General features: G+C 44.2%; 1 long non-coding RNA gene across 1 annotated transcript; it reads right to left on the reverse strand.

Moving 5' to 3' along the window:
* Positions 1–11,624: 11,624 nt before the first annotated feature.
* LOC123023212 lies at positions 11,625–14,469 on the reverse strand. Its single transcript, XR_006414675.1, has 3 exons — positions 14,155–14,469; positions 13,272–13,417; positions 11,625–11,737 (listed from the first exon to the last, which is right to left on the reverse strand). It is a non-coding gene; the product is annotated as an uncharacterized LOC123023212 (long non-coding RNA).
* Between the last annotated feature and the right edge of the window lie 638 nt (positions 14,470–15,107).

Consider the following 15,107-nt stretch of genomic DNA (forward strand, 5'->3'; position numbering starts at 1 on the left):
CAAGGCATTATTCATTATTGGCTTCGTTACTCAAGCAAGGCTTAGATGAGCACTTCAAGCATTCAAAGGCTGTTGCAAAAGAATTGCGGGGGGGGGGAGGCTTATCTGCGTGCAGATGATCCGGCCTATGGGGGGGTCGAGATGGGGGGGATGCATGGCCCACGCCTCTTGTTCACAAAAGGGCTCAAGCTTAAATGTACAGGAGCAGATTAAGAATCACCGCCATTGTGCTCTGTTGTTGGAACAGCTTTACCGTGCTTAACATAAACTGTGACATTGCAAGAAAAGCAATTTGTTCCACAATACTTTGCAAATTTGCTCAGAAAAAAAAGCTAGAAAAGCACTTGTTAAATAACTATTGCATTGTATCTTTTTGTGTTAAAACATTAATTTGTTCACTGTAAACATGTACAATATAACAGTTTTTGTACCCCTGCTCTGGCATTGCTTCATTCTTTAATATACCAGGAGAAGCTCAAAAATGGAAGTGGTCTGAGGCCCCTCTTGATAGCTGACCTGCAGATAGACATCTGTGATTATCAAACATGTGGTTTGTATTTGTGGTTTTTCTTTTCTTTTTCTTCTTTACTTCCCTTGGAAGCTTTCAGGTTTTTATCTAAGTTAATACACAAGGAATTTCAATGGTTACTTTTTGCATTTCTGTTGCTCCAGGTACCAGTCAAGAGTATTAATAAGTGATTATTCCTTTTAAAACAAATTCAATCCAGGCAACTCTAGCAGATTTCCAGGAATAAGAAAATTCTTCCTATGTATCTCTAAGAATATTATATCCATTTACAGACATATGATCCTTCAGTTTACAAAAACACTATTCTGATAAGAGTGGGCGAAATGAGTTACCTGCTGGTACTAACGGTACAGGCACAGGCCAATCGGTGCTTGCTAAATCAATCCTTCATTTCCCTCAGGGATAATGAATTTTATTTTCCTAGGGAAAGACTGAAAGGAATGGAAACTTTGCAAATGCAGTTGAACTACAGGTCGCAGCAAGATGGAGCAAAAAGCATGCATATAATGCATGCAGCGCACTAAATATTTTGTTACATGCTAGCCTACACATGTGAATCAGGCCATGACGGAGGGTTGACACATGCTATTCAAACTCTTACCTCAGGAGCTTGCTGGCAACAGAATCGTAGCCTCTTCAATCAACTCTGTTCAGAGTTGGAAGGAAGCCACTGGCAAAACCACCAGTAGGACAAGAGTTTTGCCAAATGTTGACTCACACCATCCCACCATGAAACTAAAGAGGATCGTTTCACCAGGCTGTCTTGAAGTGGTTTGCTCTGATTCATACTGTCTCAGTGGCCCTTGCACAACAGCTTCAGCTGAACCACTGTAAATCTGGATTGTAAATAATGAGCATGTTTCCGCAAGGGTGTGGGTACGGTCACGAAGTAGCAGGGATTACTTTCCTGGGGCTCTCTCTTAGATTCCAGTGGCAGATGACAGTATGTGAAGGCCTGCTCTTGGATTTCTCTTTCTGCTGGATGGCCAAAACATCCTTTCCTGCAGGCATTTGTTTTATTGGACAGAAAAGTACATTTTTCTCCAGTGCCTTTCTTTCATCTGCTGGACCTGTTCCTGGTTTTAGTCTATTGTATTTTTCCCTTCTGGCATTCTTTTATATTTTAAGGTTGCCTTTAATTGTTGTTATCTGCCCTTAGTGGTACATAAGTGTTGGAGGAGCAGGAAGCTGAAATCATTCCGATTGTTCTTCTGAGAAAATATCTGCAAAGACTTATTTATACAAGTCAAAGAATTCAGCTTTTGCCGTACTGAGTCTGTGTTGGTCTGGCAAAGCATTTTGAAGTGTGCACAGAGTCCATTATGCATGTGTCTCATAAATCCTGAGCCAAACAGCTCCATATTGGACAATCAGCGATCCACTTTAGCCACGTCAAAGAGCTGTGAATAATTACTGGTTGGAATTTCAGGGGAGTAGCATGTCTCAGTTAGCCTGTCTCAAGCAACTTAACGCAACACGGATGTTGCACCATGCTGCATCCAAAGCAAAAATGATTGCCCACCCCATGTGTTTCCTGATGGTTTAAACCTGCAGTCTCTTAAAACAGATTTCCTTGGGCAGAAATACAAGGATGAGGACCTCACAGGGTACAGACATAGGTAGAAGGAAAATAATAAAAAGCCAAGAGAGTAAATTAGTGATAGAGAATTGGATTTGGGAGCAAGCTGTGAGACACAGTGGAATGCTTTTATACTTGGGAAAGCCTATTTCTGATCAGGAAGCTTTTCCATGAGTGTTTCAAAGAAGCTTTGATTGACTCATTGAAATTTGTATGGAGCCTAGCTGAAAAACCTGAACGTACTTTTGAGTACTCACCTGATAGCAGGTGTGGGAAATGGGTGCAGGACTGAGGTGTCTGTCTTTCTGATCTTATGTCTTGATCTTATGGAATTGAACATATTGCTTCATAGTGATCTTACTATTCCTCCATTGTATAATCTCCATTGAATCTTCCTCCATTGTATAAATCTCCCTTTACTTGATAAGAAGGTTATGTCTGGCCACTTTGAAATCTGGCCTGACAATTTATTCATTCTACTTAAACACGCACATACATATGTGTTTCCCTGTTCCATAGAACATTGCTGTGGTATTGTTCATGCACAATGCTTGCTGTCAATGCTAGCTCAACAGGATGGTAAAACTCAAGACCGGACAAAGAAAGGATGGTGCCACAAGAGTGTCCTTCCGCTGGGGGAACATGCCACATCTCCTGTTTTACACCAAAAGAAACAATGCAGTGACATGAGCACAGCAACTCTAGACCTTTGTCATCTTTGTTACACTACAGGCTCATTGAAGGTAACAGTTGCAGGAGGAAAATCCCTTTTTGGGGTTCAAAGTAAGTAACGGCAGGATAAGCGGGAATGCTCCCAGAGGCAGGAACGTATGAGGAATCTGTTTTTGGGATAGGGATCCATCAGATTCCCTGGGCTTGGATCCCTAAACTCCAGACCACTTTCTCATGGCACTGAGTCTGACTCCCTGGTGAGTGGGACAAGTCCTGGCATGTTGCTCACCGGGAGCTGAATCCTGCGCAGCTGCTGTGCAAAAGGCATCCCTCTTTCGAACACACGGTGTACAGATTTTATTTGTACGGCACAAGGTGCTGACGAAGGTTGCCAGTTGTGCAGCCGGCTTCCATGAGCATCCACGGAGCTGTTTTCAGCTCAGCTATTTGCTAAGACAGGGATGAGTATGAGCAGAGGTCTGCAAGCAGAAGAGGGAGGGACCACAAGATCATTAGAACCCCACCCAGAACAAGACTGGTCAAGCCATTGTAGAACCAGGATGAATCCTTCCTGGGTGATATGGCTAAGTGTCTGTCCACAGAATGCAGGGCCAGCATGGATGCCAATGCAGCAATTCTTGTTGTAAGTCGCCCCGAGGCTTCGGCGAATGGGGGGGCATAGAAGTTTACTAAATAAATAAATTAATAAATAGAAATAAGTAGCAGGTAGTGGTGCAGATGAAGAGCATGCAAATCATCTCACTGCTCATAGGCCGCATTAGTGCTAACTCAGAGCCTTAGGTCTGGGCCAGGAAGGGTGGGCCGAACAGGCCGAGCTTGTGGTTCACCAGGCCAGCCAGCTCTTTGGCATCACACGGGCTTCCACACTCCTTTTCCTACCAGGTAGTCAGGCCACCATGGTGGCCAGGATGCCACTGCCCTCGTCATGAAGAGCAAGTTCAATTACCTCATAGTCAAATGACACATTATGTAACAGAAATGGAGAGTCGGCTTTGTTTGCATTATCATGTAAGCGAACAGGAACCTGATTTTGATTGGACCACTGTGCACCAGGAGGGCAGCATTGGGTTTTTCCCACCCCTACATACATGTGGGCACACGCTGAAATTCACTGATGGAGAAGTGGGGTGAGGCTGGCTTAAAAAAAGAAGAGGCTCTGCTGGTGTCCGTGGAGGCTGTTTGTAACCTTTCCTCATGGTGGGGCAGGAGCTTTAATTTTCCACTCTCAGTGCTTAGTGTTCTCTATCCAGATTGGGGCTCTGTACACTTTCATTAGAGTAAAGAAACGGCTAACCTTCAATTGCATGCAGCCAGTTCAGCGTAATATGTAGCATCGGGCACAAAGATGGTGGTCCTGAAGTTGGTTGAAGGCTCCAGGCTAGTTCATGGGAAGGCTTTGAAGCTTCACACTGAAAAGATGAGTCCTGCTTGGGTGTTATCAGCCAAGCTCACTGGCCACTGGGTTGCCTGGAAGCCTGGTCCCTCATATATCGCTGGCCTGTTCAAACAGGTGGATAGCCCTGGCAAAGCACCTGGTATGTCTTTCCAATTATCCTTACAGAAGTTCTGGATTCAAACTTCATTTTGTAAATGACTTTATATGACCTGGATTAAGTTCGCATCTCTACTTGTAAACTCAAAAGTCGTATGTAGAGCAGAATGTTTCTAGGTCATCACTGCTTCTAGTTCAGGCTAGGTTGGCATTCCTGTGCGCTGAAGCAGCCAGCAACTGCAGAGACTTCCAACAATGTGGGAAGCATCAAGCAAGCAAGTGTGCCTGTTCTCACAGATTTTGCGTCCAGTTTTCTGATGGCTTATCCTATTGTTGACAAACAACCTTTTTGAGTGTCTCACATGCACACAGTTAATCCATGAAAATGACTTATTCCAACTGTGCTAAATCCTGCCTTTTGATCCAGAAGAGCTATCTCCTTGGTTTACTTTCCTTTTTTGGTAAATGGTTTTGGTAAAGACCTTGGGAAACAATAGAGGGTCTAAAATATATGGTCAGCCCATGGTTCCCAAAGGTGGGTCTGCAATTGCTGTTGGACTTGATCACTGCCATCCCTGACCAGTGGGAAAAGCTGTTTGAGGATGATAGGAGTTGCAAATATATAACATCTGGAAATCAAGGTTGGAAGCCATTGCCTAGAATTTTCCACTTTTGACCACAGATTTAACTATGGAAGAAGGATAAGCTGGTGATACCAGGGGTTTGAGAAAGTCTGGAAACTCAGAAGACTAGTCTATGTTCAAAAATTTGTTTTTAAGGTACATGGGACTCTCTTCTGCAATTTGACTGGGGTCAATTTAAAAGGGTAGTTTCCAGCTGCCTGCAGCTTCTTCCCTACGTTTGTACCCCTACCAGACTTCTCCAATGGTCATGCTGGATGATGGGAGTTGTGGCCCCCAAGGGTAGGTGCCACCTTGGGAAAGGCTATCCCAGATGGTGCATCAGCAGGCATCATCCACACCTGCCTCTGTACTTTCCCCTGGGTGCTATAGAGTGACCAGTGGTCCAGGGAAGAGCTGCTAGGAGAAGATGAGTGGAAGGAAAGGGCCATATGGAATGGGTGCTGGCCACTGCATGCGAGAGGTTAATACTGCTGAGAGGTAATAACAAAGAATTGTTCTGCTCTAGCACACTCGATACACATCTGGAATGTCTTCTTTACCCTGATTATTTAGTTGGTCCCAATGCAACACATCACCTGGTCGTATCCCTCCTGGTCTCACTGCAGGGGGCACATAGATAGCGCTGTGGTGCTGAAAGGGGATGTCATGGGAGAGCTGGACTTGATCCTTGCACTGGACTGGGAAGCGTGAGCAGCCCCCTTTTTTTAATTGCTCTGAAAAACATGGGAAGAGATCGCCACAGGGTGTGGACCTCAAGTGCTCCTGGGCCAGCCCACTGGTTGATGAAAGGCCCAGCTCTTCTTTGGACCAGAAGCTGGAGCATACCGTCTTGTAGGACTATGCAGGCTGCCCTCCTCAGTGGATGGGGTTTCCTTCAAGAAGGACTGCTGAGAAGGAACTTGGGAAACTGCCGTCCTTTGGGAGAAGAGCCTGGGCTTGAGGGGTGGATGTCACACCATCTCCAGGGTTCATTTTGCCTGGGAGAGGAGCCACCCATATAAGGGGAGGCCAGTGTGTGTCCTGCTGGGAATGGCTTTCCAGATGCAGCCCCTGTCTGGTGTTCCCTAGTAATGTGGATAGGCCAGCTTTTGGGAAAGTCATTGCAACACACAGTTGTGAGGGGGTTAGGCCTAGGGCATTAGTGGACGAGAGCAAGGAAGGCAGAATGGAAGGCAGCGTTCCTTCAGGAGAAAATCTCCTTCTTTAACTGCCAGAGTGACCCCCCAGGCAAAAAGTGATCTGAAAGGCTGGGGGGGGGGGAATTCTTTGGCTGAAACAAAAGGCACGGCAAAACGGAGTGGCACCTGTGAGGACCAGGGAAGGCAGATGGGAGTGCAGAGGGCAGGCAGGGAGCAGACAGCTCCACAGCCTACTTCCCACTGCTGGAAAACAGCAATGATAACGGACATCTTGAGGAAAGCAGGGAAGACAGAGTGGGGTGGGAGTGAGAGCAGCCTGTTGGAACAAGCAGGCAGAAAAGCATCCCTTACCAGGCAGAGCACGAGGGTAGAACTGGACGGCTGGAGCAGCTTCCCACAGTTGCTGCTCTTTCCAGGAGGCTTCGTGGTAATTGTCTTCCCAGGCTGTGGAAACCACGATGCTGGGTTCAGGTGTCCCAAGGAGCCATTGTGGCATGAAGAAATCATAGAACCAACCACGGTTTCTTAATATGATTTCTAACAATCAGACATAGCATGCTGAACTATGAAGACCGGGTTCAGATGACACAAGAGCCAAACAATGGTAAAAAGCCACTGTCTGGCATCCATAGGACTGTTACCTGGAGGAGTTGAGCATTTGAAAGGAACATTCAAAGGGGGTTCCTTCAGTTACCCCGTACTCTGCAAAATTGCCATGCATGCAAACAAGCATTGTGAAAACTAAATAAAAGCGATGCATTCTCACAAGATGGGCAGAATACACAACTGCTGGGAGGGATGTGGTGAGAAGTAGTGGGTTGACTTTCAGACGTGGACTCAAAATGACCAGACAAAACTCTGGCTTCTTGTAGTCACTATATTTGTCTCTTCCCTTCAGCAGCCGTTATATATAGCGAGAACAGCATTTCCCTAAGGGCAGGAGAATAGCAATGTTGCCATCCCTTTGTACAGGGCAGCTCGACCAGTGCACGTGTTAACCTATAACAGCACATTCCTTCTAAAAGCATCATCCCCCACACAAATAGAATAAATAGCAAAGAGATGTGCCAGGGAGAGTGACTTTCATTTGGTTCCAGCCAAGATGAGCTGTTACAATATTTCATGAATCAACCACATTCCCTTTCCTGAGGAAGTTACAGCAACTTGTGCTTTTGTGAAGGCTCCAGTGGGTACATCACGCCACAGTCCTGGCCCAGTGCAGAAGTCACAGGCCCAGTTCTCACATAGTGAGAATGTCATGAATGAGCCAGTGCTCTTGTTCACACTGCTTATCTGCTCCTCCTGCCAAGTGGTTGAGAACAATCTGTGAGCCTGGAGCTCCAAGGTTTCTATGGCTTGGCATGGGAGAGCCCAGGAGCAGTGCTAAGCACCAGAAAGAGCAGTGGCTTAGGCCCACAGGACACAAATATGTCCAGAAGGCCTAGTGGGGACTGTGACCTTGAGATAAGTGACTTAGCTGCACTCATCATTGTGCCTTGGCATGGCCCACATTCCCAGCCACCGCCCCACATCTGTTTTCCTTCAGATTCTGATTCTGATTCCACTGAAGTCCAGCAGCAGTCCTTGGATACAAACAGCCAAAGCAGCCCTCTCTCTCACTCCCAACATGGGAACTCTCCATGCACACATGCCATGATCCCATCCCATGATACATGAAGTAAAGGTCTCTATTCTAATTCTACATTTCCAAGCATATTATTAAGGTTGAGCTTCAGGTTGGTTTCCAGTCCTCTCCTTCAGGGTAATGGGTTGCCACATGGGCCAGGGTCCTGGATCTCTGCACCCTTTCTCTGTAACTGCACCTTGAGTTCAAGAACCCTGATCTCCATTGCGTCCAGCTACTCTGTAAAGAGGTTTTAACAGCTTTGAAATGTTTAAATGATTTGGGTAATTTTGAATGATGAAAAGTTCCTTGTCAATAGGATATATTTTCTAATGATCATGAATGCATTTCCATTTGTACAGTTAAAGTCCAAGGAAAAGAAAGCACCTCTTTACATTGTCATTGTACAAATGGAAATCACAGATTAGTCTCATTCAACATAAAGCCCTTGTATTGAAATGAAAGCTTTCACTTAAGATAACCTTTCTTCTAAAAACTGCAGGGACTTTTATCCTTCCTAATGCTATGAAAATGCCATTTCCTTTGCATTGTTGGCCTGTGATTCGTAAAATTGCTTGATAACTTTATTTTTGACCTTGAAACCCAATTTAACAGCATGTGCTAGTAATTCAACACTGAACTCAAAATAAATTATGCACATTAAATAAGATTTGCAATTATTTCTTTGCTTTTTCCAGTTTATTCCCCTTGCATAATGCTTAAGCAAGAGACTCTATAGATCTTAGTTTTTTATTAGGATTAAGACTTATATCAGCATTATCCAAATGTTTCTTGACTAGATGGCTGGTTTCCTTGAGGGCACCTCTGACATTCTAGAAGCTCCTCCACTCAGACTGTTGCCTGGATCCTGACCACTCTTGCCCTCAGATGATTCCACACTGGATGGACATCTCTGTCCTTGACTGCTTTGCTAGATTTCTCCCCTCAGCTGCTTAGCACTGGCTCAGCCGAAACAGGATACATGCTTAGGTCAGCCCAAGAATGTTGATGCCCAAGGCAAAGGACAAGATGGCCCTCCCTCCTTTCACATACAGAAGCTGTTTCGAAAGGGGGCTGAGTCTTAGTTCAACACTACCGTAATGGATAAGCAACCTCCACATAGCAAAGGGCTGTAGGATGGTTTGGGTGGTGTAGGTTCACAAGGTGATACATTTTTCTGCCCCCCAGTCTTGCTTTCTGCCTTCTAAACTTATTGATGCTGGAGATCCTTTGCCTGAAGCAAAGGGTAAGATGAGTCTTCCACGCATGTCTCTAGCTGGTGGAGGTTACACAGGGCTGACTGCATGGCACACCTTTCTGGGCAGCCTTTGTTGCCCCTGCAGCATCGGGCTAATGGTGGGCTGCCTTTTTGTGGCTGTTGTCAAATAATAGGGCAGCCTTCCCAGCCTCTTGCCCTCCAGTTCTGTTGGCCCACAACTTCCAGTTTCCCTACAAATGGATACAGGCCAACACATCTGGGAAGCAAGAATGGGAAGGCTGCACTAGAGAGTAAAAACCCCTTTCTGGTCTACTGCAAGTCACTCAGAGATCCACTAGAAGACGCAACTCGACTCTCAACACATCTCTAATGCAGGGTCTGTGCTTGTACTCTGCTCTAAACCATCCTATCATTGTATTGCTCAGGTTTAGGAATTCTTTATTCTGCTCTTAGTTTAGAACATTTTCACATGCTGCTTTTAGTCTTCATCTAAGGGTTATTTATTTAATCACATAAATTATAATCCACTTTGAGAAACCTTTGAACTGAATGGCGGTATACACTCTTCCAGTGTGCAGATTTTAATTTTATTTTATTGATGGATTTCCACCACTATTTTGAGTGAGAAGGCAAGCGGAGACTGGAAGCACATGGATCCCCCATGGCATATTGATCATATCTATGCCCAGTGTAGCATGTTTATGCAGATCGGTTGCCTCAGCACCTCAGGGATTGTGCATCGTTGCCCTCAGTGCTGTGCTGTTTTTCTCTTACACACGCACAATGCAAGTGCTGTTGTTTATAACTTTCAAAAAGTGCTGCTTTGTACAGTAATTTCCAGTAAAATAATGGAAGGTAAGAACTGAAGGATTAGTAGATTTTTGTCAGGAATCTCTTGTTAGAAAGAGGCAAAGAGAAATAATCTCCTGGGAAAGTTTCTTCCATTTTCCCTTCCTTTTCTTTCTCCTCTCTTTCTTTCTCCATCTGGTTTTTTCTTTGATTTGTCTTCTTTTTAAAGTTTCCCATCTTATTGTCTTTAAATAAGATTGCAATTCTGGGATGGTTGTCAGAGGTTTGGATTTATTTGGCCATTAGAATTAAAGTGGTTCCCAAAAAAATGTCTTTTTATAAACTTGGGTAAGATCAAGCATAATGCTCTCATTTCAGTTTATTAAATCTGAATCAGAAGATGTGTTCCCCTAAGTCTCAAGAGATGACAAGAATCCGGAGGTCTGTGTACTTGGTGCTGGAAAAAAGCCATATCAATAAAAGGGGATTAAGTAAGGCTTTTCCTTTTTAAAGGTTTCAGAGAAGATGAAGCAGGAGTCTTCAGTCAGATGCTCAAGCCAAATAAGATAACTCATTGCATATAATATCACCATCCCTATATAATTTCATCAGAAAGAGTTAAGATTACTCCAGATTCTCCTGAAATTATCCTGGGTCATTTAGTAGAAATTCATGTTGTGCCTCAAAAACTCCTACCAGACGTTTCCACAAAAATTCTGAAAGGAACTAATGCTCCTTTATTTATTTAGGGTTTTTCTATTTCTGTCCCAACCTTTTTCCATCTGGGAATTCAAAGTCACAGAAGTACAATTACCGATCCAGGCACTTATTAGATATATACAGTGGTACCTTGGCTCAAAAACACCTTGGTTCACAACCAAATCGGGTCGCGAACAAAAAATTCATGAAAATTTTGACTTGGGTCGCAAACTCCGCATTGGGTGGTGACCAAGATTGCGGCCATCTCCCCCCCCCCCCCCCCCCCCCGAATGGGGAGATGGCCATGATCCCAGTTGCGTTCGTGCAGGGAAGACGTGTGTGACCACGGGGGTGCTCCTGCAGGAAAGACAGGCGCAATCTCGGCCATCTCCCCCTCCCCAACCTGCACAATCGTGGCCAACTCCCCACCCCACCCCTGAGTGACTATACAAAAAGCAAGTGACTACAGACAGATGTTTCACCAAAATTGACCCTGCAGCAAAGAGACAAAGAGAGGAAACCCCTGAAAGAGACCTCCCCAATGTCCTTATGGAGGGGGACTCTCCCTCAAAACAATAATCTCCCCACCACTCCACAGGTTAGTGTTCTCCACTGTACTGTACAGTACTTTGTCACTTTGTCACTTTGTTTCAAATTTTTCTGATTAAAAAAAAAATAGTTACACAACGGATTAAGCTTATTTACATAGAACCTTATGGAGAAATTTGGCTTGACCCACAACCAAAACTTGGCTCACAACCACATTCGGAGGGGCCAGAATGGATTAACCTTATTTACATTGAACCTTATGGGGCAATTTGACTTGGGTCACAACCAGAGTCGTGCAACGGATTAAGTTCGTGAGCCAAGGTACCACTGTACTTGCTTAGCTTTAGTTGGCAGTAACAAGTTTCTTCACAGCATGCCTACTCAAGTCTCTAAGCAACATCAGTTACTCCATGACAGTTGTCCCTTTTTCCGTAACCATATTGATTTATTTTTATTTTTCATTGCATTCATCTCCTGCCTTTTGCAACAAAGTCAGGCCAGCTAACATGATTGCATCCTCTCCATTTAAGCCTCATAGTATATCTGAGAGTCCAAAGGACTGGCCCAAAGTCATCTTGTGACCTTCATGGCTGATTAAAAAGGCAGGATATAAGTCTAATAAATGAATAAATAAAACCAGGATCCCCTGTGCCCCAGTCCACCATTCTAAGCCCTACACGAGACATTTATGTACAGCATTATGAATGACCAGTTCACAGTTCCCATTGTTGATTTCTGAGAATTTATTTCACGTCGTTTAAGTGAGAGAAAACAAAGGTTCCTGCAAAATTAAAAACAAAGGGATATTAATTCCTAATGGTGAATATAATAATAAGTATAATAAATGAACAGCTAATTAAAATGCAAATCAAGTAGTATGCCAAACAAAAGAGTTCAGTTTGGCAATGCATTTCTACTTATTATATTGTGTGTGTGTGTGTGTGTGTGTGTGTTTGTAATCATTCCAAATCATTCCATCTCATTTTCTGCTTTTTTGGATAGCTTATTTACTGGATACATTTTTAAACTATCCAGTAACTGAAGCTTTCTGAATGCACTTTGAAATGAGAATACTCTAAATACACAATGATCATGGAAGAACCCTGAACAACTGCAACGGGGGGAGTTACAGGTGTTTTGGAAGGAACTCTCTGATCTCAGAGACCCTCCCAGGTTCACTAAAAGGTGTGCATGGATTCTGTGTATGTGTGACTCACAGTTCATGAAGAACTCACATGAGGGTGAGGACAAGTAGAAGGGAAGGAGTCCCTTCTTTGAAGTTTCTCACCCAGCAGGCTGAGAAAAGGAAGGAAGAATGGAAGGAGGAACGAACCACGGGAGGCTGCTCTGTGTTGGTTTCCCTCACCTGACCTGTTAGTATGGGGGAAAGGGTGGCATGTGATCCTTTGATGGCTTCCCAGAGGATGAAATTGGCAAGCACAGGGGATACGTACCAGCATCCAGCAAGCTCTCCCCATTGAGCCTGAACAAACTTCAGGGCTTCTGCTGGGCTCAGGGTAACGCTGGCATAAGGATTACACCCTCAAGCAGCTGCCAAGACTCCAGCAGCCTGGCAGTTCTGACAGCCAAGCCCTGAGCTGCTGCTGCTGCTGCTGCAAGGAAACAGCTGTGGCGACAGCTGGCACTCTCTCTGAGGAAGATGGGACCACTTGAGGATTGGTTCCCTCTTGGAAGGCCCTCTCTCCCTGGTGCTCTTCCGCCATGGCTGCAAGAAGCCCCTCCTTACTGCATTATTGAGCTAGCATTTTCGTGCAAATGTACTGAATTTGCATTTCTCTGATCTGTGCAAGAACAAGAATGCGGTGCGCCACTGCAATCCACACATTCTTGAAGTTGGTGAAGCACATAAATGTGTATATTTGGGGAAATGCCTGCATAGTCATGTTGGATAATCAGCACTGGGACCTGCCTGCAACTTGGACGGGAGTTCAGGAGACTGAATTTAGCTCCCCTGATCCCAAGTCGACAGATGCGCTGTTGGACTGAGGCCCATGAGTTAAGAGGCCCTGATAAAGCACGTGTGCGGTTGTACAGCACGGCTCCCCGCATTTTTGGATTCTCCCCGGGGATGTGGCCATCAGCTTCTGCACTCTGCAATGTGCCATCACACCATGACAAAACACAACTTACAATATCTGTGAGAGCCACTTGCTGAGGAAAAGCATGGCAACCAATCAGCCTACTACTTGTTTACCCAGAGGGCCATGGCCAAAATGATACAACCAGTAAGGAATGAGGCATAGGATTCTGCTCCAGTATTCCAGTAATAACATCGCTGAAATGTAAATGCTTACACTCTTAGGCTGACCACAAATATCCGTGGAGCTGCAACATTCAGAGAAACTTGATTGCACCCTCCGTCCCAGCAATACTTTGTCCCGTGGTGGTAGAGTTGCAGCAGCAGCAGCAGTGAGTCAACTGCAGGCAAGACATTCTTGTCCTGGAAAGAGAACATGATTTCATCACTTTCTGTCTGCTGGAAGAGTTTGTGAAATAAATCTGCTGGCACTCGCCATACGTCTTTTGCTTATCAGTTGCCTTCAGGGTAGTGGACAATATTGGGGCCGAGAAAATGGATACTCCTTAGCACGCTCAGCCAGCAAGCTAAGTCCTCTCTTTCTCCAGGTGAGTAAGAAGAAATGCATGTATGCAGGTGTGGGATGAGTGCTGCACTTTGCTAACCAATTAACATGCTCACTCTGCCTCCCACATGTCCATTGGTGAGGCTTACCAAGGTCCGCCCATTCAGTGTAGTTAACAATGGGATTTGTTTACATGTGGAGCTGAATGAGATAGACCTGTGGAGTGGCAGGACTTCTGGCCTTCCAGATGTTGGACTGCAACTCTAATCATTCCTGACCATCTGCCATGTTGGCTGGGCCTGACTGAAGCTGGAGTCCAACAACGACCTTATACTCTTTTCCATGCCAGGTCAAAACCTTTTTATTTAACCGGCATTTTAAAAACTAGTATTAATATAACAGTCACGTTTTATTGCTTTTATTACTTGGATTGTTTTAATGTATGTGATTTTATTGTTTGTTTTAATGTATTGATTGTGAGCTGTCCCGAGATGCCTTGCATGCATACATAAGTTTTACATAAATAAACAAACATCTGGAAGTTTCTGCAGTCATTGCATAAACACTTCCATGTTAGCAGGGGATCCTTTCTTACCTTCTACTTGTTGGTGCTGGGCCTGGCGGGCATAACTCCACTCCACTGCCTGAGTTTATGTTTGCGGTTGATTTTCCATGAACTGGAAAATTGCACAAAACAAACAGCTGTCAAATGTGAACATTGTTCAAGCTATTCCCATTTTTGCCAGTTTCTAAACTTGCTCAAATTTACTCCCATGGACTAAAGCACTGGTCATTCAGGAGCTGTATCTTTTGACAAACTTGTGCCTTTTCAAATACACATTTTGCAAACATGAAAGTAAGTTGGGAATCTGTGAACATTATTGGAGGAAATGTGTTCCCATTCACACTGAAGATTGCACACAGGGCTTTTTAAAGTGAATTGTGAACTGAAACAAAACCCGCTTCCATCCCTATTCTACACAGAGTTTACTTTCTATTATTGAGTGGTATACAGAAGAGAGAGATGTGGATTGTTGTATGGAAGTGTGCATAACTTGATGGTTATTTCTTTTAATGTTATGAGTTTGTGGAAAGAGTTCAGAAGCCAACCTTTCCCTAAATGCCCTGTTTTAGATGTAGTCTGCACATTTCCCAAAGCATACAGTCTACTCCAAAATTAATAATGAATTTGAAAGACCCCCCATAGACAGACATGACAAACACATGTGTTCTCACCAAGACAAATAATTATGAAATTGGACTGTGACATGATAACCAGGGAGGTCAGCTGAGAACTTATGAATCTGATGCTGCCACTGATCTAATTTTTATCTGATTGTATAGCACGGTTAATTTTTATTTAAGCATTAAATTAACATTTATTTAATGTTTGTTTCCAGTGCATGCATTGGGAAAGGTTTTTTTAAAGGTGTTTGAAAGCTTTGGTAAGGAGATTCCTCATGTTAGCATTGCATCTCCTTTTTTGCTTTTGACAGAACATGCTTGTTGCATGTCAATTGTGTACATATTTGATGAATCTTATGCCAA

This window comes from Varanus komodoensis, unplaced genomic scaffold (genome assembly GCF_004798865.1).
Source record: "Varanus komodoensis strain SLA01 unplaced genomic scaffold, ASM479886v1 scaffold2, whole genome shotgun sequence".
Lineage (NCBI taxonomy): Eukaryota > Metazoa > Chordata > Lepidosauria > Squamata > Varanidae > Varanus > Varanus komodoensis.